The 6442-nt window shown below is 38.8% G+C and overlaps 1 long non-coding RNA gene across 1 annotated transcript; it reads left to right on the top strand.

The window, feature by feature from the left end:
* Positions 1-2456, top strand: LOC113668472 (uncharacterized). The gene is made up of 2 exons (XR_003445999.2): positions 1-157; positions 1244-2456. It is a non-coding gene; the product is annotated as an uncharacterized LOC113668472 (long non-coding RNA).
* Positions 2457-6442: the final 3986 nt, after the last annotated feature.

The raw sequence follows: 6442 nt of genomic DNA, 5'->3' as shown, positions 1-6442 counted from the left end.
CTCATCACCATGTGTTTGATTCATTCCCAAGTTATACGTTGACATCAACTCAAATCGTTTTTGTTATCGTCATCTACGTTAGTTTTTGTTACTGCGACCGAGTTACTTATTCATTCTCTTAGAGTTTTATCGGCATAAGATCAGAACGCCACAGATTGTAAGTTTGTTTTTATTTCATTGAGTCTTTTTGTTATATTTTTTAGTCAGGTATTTGCATTAATCTGTTTTAAGTTGAATCACCTCTTTATGCACATCTATCTGGTTAAATCAATATCTGTGCATTCGACATCTTGACGTAGAACACGTAGAATTTAACTTTAACCACCATAAAAGATATATCAAAGGAGAGATTATGAAATACGCTTTCGATCCAGCAAATATGGAACCGTTTTAGCTTTATATAATCGTAAACCGACTGCTCGAGGCAAATTAAAACAGACGATTATTCTTTGAGCGCATTAAATGTGATCACATATGATCGCACAAATAACACTTCAGCACAGTTTCAATCTTGAAGGTTGGTCTTCAAAACCGTGAGAAGATTTTTTGATATTCTGTTTGGTTACTTTGCAGTTTTTCTGTCGAGTTGCTTATCGAAATTTTTCTGTCGGCCATTGCAGGAGATCATATTCAAAAAAGTGAAATCCTTTAATTTGATTTTTGTGGGTTAGTATCCTGAGAGTGTTCGGATCAAATTTCAAGGCACCTATAGTTTTCCTATAAAACTCGTTCAAAGACGACACAGGAGTAAGGAAGGGTTTATTTTTTTTGCTTCAAAATTTCTGCCGACACTAATTTCACGCCTTTGCGTGACCTCAATCGTATCAAGTAATGTCAACACTGAAATATGGAAATGTTGACCGCAAATAGAAACACAAATGAGCCTGAAGAGACTCAGAAGCAGCTTGTTAGCTAGCACGTCACAGCAAAACTCGTTAATGGTTGCTGGTCCGCTGCGAGCAGCTAAGATTGCTCAGACCACAAGGCCTTATCCTTTTCGGTGAGATCTTTCGCCTTTCTTCGCTGAATTTCTTTTAAGTCTTGCGGGAACAGTCAAACTTCTTTTTTAATTTTACCAAAGGACTCTTCTCCTTTTTGTCCTTCCCAAATTCACATTCTTATTCTTTCTGGAACTTTAGTAAAGATACTAATGCTTAGTTTCACTTGAAAGACTGTATCTTTAAAAACCCTAATGTGATTATCATATTTCTTATCATGTGTCAAAACATCTTGCTTCCGCTAGGTATCAGAGGCTGCAGTTCAACTATCATGATCTCATCACTTCCCCTTTTAGTATCTGTACTGGATTTAGGTGCGATATTCTTCACTGTACGAATGATGCAGAGATGTTTCAGAGACAAAAAGAAGCAAAGGTTTATTAAAAAGTGTAAAATATTGGGCTCTTTTCAGTGCGTTTGTCAAGTCACAATTCTTTTCACGGATGTCACAGAATCATGGAATGGTTTCAGTGTTCAAGGCAAAGATTCCTGCAATGTGTTCAGGGTGTTGTCCCTTTCTATGACGTTCTTCCAAACTGGCAACTTAACGGCGATCTTAACAGTCTATCACGAACACTCTGTAGGATACGAGAACCGGGATTTAAATTCAAATCTCCGAATGTTTGCAGTGCTCATTTTGGGTTTTGCTGGCTCTTTAATGATATGGTGGCACAATTGTTTCGCTAAAGCAGCCGTTTCTCAAGCAGCCCTCGAAGTTGCTTTGTTTCTGACGATGTTACTGATTTTTTTGCTACTTGTTGTGGCTCTGGTTAAAAACAATGATGAAGATAACTTGAAAACCACTTCACCAGAATCAGACATGGCGACACATTCGTGCTCTCTGCTATGGAAGTTACTTAGAGTTAATAAGAAGCCTCTCTTCTTCATAGCTTTAATATTTTCTTGTTTAGGTGCATTGATACGCAGGCTTCCCTGTTCGATACCACTTCTTTGCCAGGACTTTGACCGAGGAATATTATTGGACGCAGTCCTTTATTCCTTGATTACCAAGTTTGTTGTGGGAATAGTTTTACCCATAATACTGCATGATTTGATTAATTCGAGCGATCTAGACTGAGAGATAAAGGGATAGACAATGTTACTTAAAGACAAACTCAAAACTTGACGATGAGCAGTGTTACTGAAGCAGAAGTTCGTTATATGGAGCTCGCGTTCTTGAACTGACCCTGTCATAGAGTTTTAAGTTTCCCTTGGAAATGTGACAGGTTGATTACAAAAATTGAATACGTCCCTAATTTAATTCGTATTCACATAGTTGTAAAAACTGAAAAACCATCCAATGTTTTTTCTCCACATTTTTATTTCAATTAATAGATACAAATACACATTGTAACACATGTCAATGGCTATTTCTTATTTAATACAAACGAAAGTTGTGTAACGAATCATATTCTAATGGAAGGGAGCCCATGATTAATGAATAATTTTCATTTGGCCTAATATTTCTCATCTGCATTGTTTTTAAAGCATTATATCGTGCAGTCTTATATTTCACATTTATCAATCCCTAAAATAAGTCAATGTTTGGGTTGACACTTCGTCAACGTCTTGTCCCATGGGATATGACACTTTGCAAATCAACATGTGATTTGATAAATCACTTTCCTCATCCAATTTACCCAGTAGAATATCCTGAAGAGTGATTTCGACATTCCTATCAGAAAGCCAAAAAAAAAGGTAATGTCTGCTCCGATGAAATTTGATGATCGTTAAGATCTCCAGGATCCAGTGTGTGCTTTAATGATCACGTTTGTTTTTCGAAGCTGACTAGCAGACTGTTGAACGTGTGTAGAAAATAACTGAAGCACTTGGTTAGCTTTTCAAAAGACTAGTAAAAAACTTTTTATCAGTTGCGCACATTGCCCTTTTTTCTTTTCTTTTTACATCAGGGGTTTTCATTTTCTTAAAAAAATGAGTAGTCCTTTTGCAGAGCTGACACTACCTAGATTCACTACTTACTATTATACCGTCTAGCTATAGTTAATTTCTAGGTCAATTGAGGCTTTAAAGTTGCTGTTCCAGTTGTTTTGGTGCTAAAGCAGTCACTGAATAAACAGCCGTACAGCTCTGCCCTTATCGATTTGCATACACTTATCCAAGTCATCGGCCAGAACCTTACGAAACGAGCAATGACGTGAAAGGCTTCGAAAGGAGCAGGCTGGATTTAGACCGAATAGAAGTACAGTTGAACAGATCTTAATATAAAGAAACATCTTAGAGCAGGCAAACGAATGGAGGGCGAGTCTGTTATGCACTTTGTGAAAAAGCCTTCGATTCGGTACACTGAGAAAGCTTGTGGTACATTATGAGGAGCTATGAAATAAGCGATAGGCATATAAGAAGGGTTTGAACGCGCAGTAATCGACAGATGCGAGATATCAGACTGGTTCAAGTAGGAAGTAAAGCAAGGATATGCAATGTCAGGATTCTTATTCTTACTGGCCACGGATTGGATCATGAGGAAGATAACAACAGACAGGAGAAGAGGGATACGATGGAATTTAGCAACAGTGTTGGAGCATCTTGATTTTGCGGACGACATCGCACTACTTTCATCCAACTTTAATAACTTGTGTGAGAAGCCTGGGAGATTGACGGAGGAAGCAGCCAAAGTAGGCCTTTAACTTAATGCGAGAAAGTGCAAGACACTGAGGACTGATTTTGCTGGGAAAAGGGAGAAATTTGGGGTGAATTGTGAAGAGGTGCAAGATGAAGAGGCGCTATGCGTATCTTGGAGCTACTGTAGACAAGGAAGGTTGAGGCAGTAAAGATATTAGGAACAGACTGCAGAAGGTACGAGGTGCATTCCAGAGACTACGGAAGGTGAGGAAAGTCAGAGGAGTAGGAAGGAGAACCAAGATACGCCTTTTTAAGACTTAAGTCCGACCGGTCCTGCTATATGTTTGTGAAACATGGAAGATCACAGAGACCGATGAAAGAAAACTGAACAGTTTCCAATGCCAATGCCCAAGACGAATACCGAGGATTAGATGACAACAAAGAATGACAAACAAGAGGGTAATTGAAATGGCAGAGATAAATGAAATACGCTGCGAGGTGTACCCTCAGGAGAGAGGGTGTGAACGACTGTTTTACGGCATTGGGGTGGACACCAGAAGGTTGAAGGGCGAGAGGGAGACCAAAGACCACTTGAAGAAGGACTGTCTAAAGGGAGAGAGGCAAGGCGGGGTGGAAGAGCTGGAATGTGGCCAAGGCGGTGGCACGCCACAGATGGTAGGGCGGAGAATGTGACGGCCTTATGCGCCTACTGGTGCAACGGGCGATGATGATGAGAATGATCTCCTGGTCAGATGAAGAGGTGAAGAAGTTATTTGGTCGCTTCTCGCTCTGATTTTACTTAGTCACGCTGTTATTGTTTTGTTGCCCTCAGTCTGTATTGTATATCTCTGAATGAAAACATTTAAAAAGTACAGAATGATTATCCTGGCTTGTCCTAACTCAGCAGGTTGCATTGTAAGGCATGAAAATAAGCTCCTACTAAGCGAAGTGTAATCATGCTATTATAAGGAACTGTAATAATTTTAACGGCCATAGGGATTGAGTTACAAGATGTACGAAATTACAGTATATGGAAAGGACTAAGTCTCGTTCAAAGCCAGATATACATGTGGTTATTCTACTCCATAACAAGCCGTTTAATAGGAGAAGTTCCGTTGATCGATCTACCCTTTGTTATGATCATTTTGCAGGCCTACAACCCAATCGCCCACCAAGGGAAACGAGTGCCCCGGACACTTTTACGAAAACATTCGGTATCGTTATTTGTCTTTCTCTGTCTCTGTCTCTCTCTCAGTAAAACAAACAAGAAAGTGCAGTTTTTGCTTGAAGAAAGGCATGGTTTGTTAAGAGAGGATCCTCTCTTGGTCTTGTTAATCTTTATCTCATGGCATAAAATTTTCCAATTCGCTGAAAGCTTGAAAAATACAAATCGGGAAAGAAGTGAATAATTTATGTTACACAAACGATCGAACTTTGCCTAAAGTTGTGAGTTTTAAGAGGAGATGCGGGTGTTTTCCACATTGCAACTTAAGCATGCATGCATGCCTTAAACTTAAGAATCTCTTATGGATGTGATCTGTTTTGTTTCCTCCCTCCGAACAGTCTTTTTCTTTCTGCTACTTAACCGTTGGAGTAAAGTTTTGTCTGCATTCTGTTCTAACAGAGACTAGGAAATGGCTGTATAAAAGATTCTTATCTTAACTTTATTTCACATTCTGCAAAGTTACAGAATACTCTTACTTAACTCCAGCCCTGAATACCATCCGAGATAGACGTTTATTGCACAACGAGAGTTTTTGATGAAGGAGAGAGGTTTAACTAGTTTTGCATTTGTAACGAGATTTATGTTTGCCTGCAGTTCAATCGACAGAACCATTATTTTCTTCTGGACTTTGTACTCCTAAGAAGGTGCACTTTCACTTTACAGACCAAAGTGAATTTAGTAGGTCAATAAGTAATTCAGTCATTCAGACATTCCTTCAGATACTCAGTTAAGCAGTTTGTTACCTTACCAGTCAATTCATTAATCAAGAAGACAGTCAATTAGCGAGCTAGTCAGTAATTATATAAGTTAGTCAATCACCCACTTGGTCAGTCAGTCACTTAGTCCTTTATTTAGTCGGCCAGTCGCGGTCACTCATGATCAGTCAGTCACAAACACCTTCATCAGCTAGATAGTCCAACAGTCCCTATTGTTTTCGATTGAGGACAAACATCTGGTATGAAGTACGGAAAAAAATATATCTGAAATTGACTTGACAAACACAACCGAAATAACTAGCAAACCACATTTTCCACATTTTACGTTACGAAATGAAGCAAGGCGAAATGAAGCAACTAGGAGAGGAGAAAGATCTAGGAAGAGCGAAAACGGCTCTTCTTCCAAACTCTTTTTTCTTTTCATTTGTCCTCTTTGATGGTGTTATTGTGCCACTGTTTCCCAGTTGGAGCAGGCAGGCTAAAAAGATGATTCAGGTTCCAAATAGTTGCGGGTTGTAACTTGCCATTTGAATGATATGAAAACATCTGGAAACTACAAAGACATGTAGAATTTGCGGTCTCGGCTTGAATGCTTTCTTCTTGCCTCAAACATAGGGACATTGCATTACTACCGCTAATTATTTTAAAAGATATTCATGATAGTCCCTACAAGCATAATTCTACCAATAAAGTATGAATAATGTTTCTATAAACGGTTATCAAACTCCAATTTTTTCCGTAAAACTATAGGTGTCCATATGTGCAGATTTTAAAATGTTTTTATAGCAGTGGCATTCATTATGGTATAAATATTGTCTTTTGACATGGCTTTCACTACTCAGATTCACCGCGTGCTACTGATCTAACTACTTGTGGCTTGAATTAATTTCCTGGTGAATTGAAAGTTACGAATTTGCCTCTCT

Source organism: Pocillopora damicornis, chromosome 3 (assembly GCF_964200805.1).
Source record: "Pocillopora damicornis chromosome 3, jaPocDami1.2, whole genome shotgun sequence".
Taxonomy (NCBI): domain Eukaryota; kingdom Metazoa; phylum Cnidaria; class Anthozoa; order Scleractinia; family Pocilloporidae; genus Pocillopora; species Pocillopora damicornis.
Note: the sequence above shows the minus strand (reverse complement) of the source record. Positions and strands in the feature narration are given on the sequence as shown.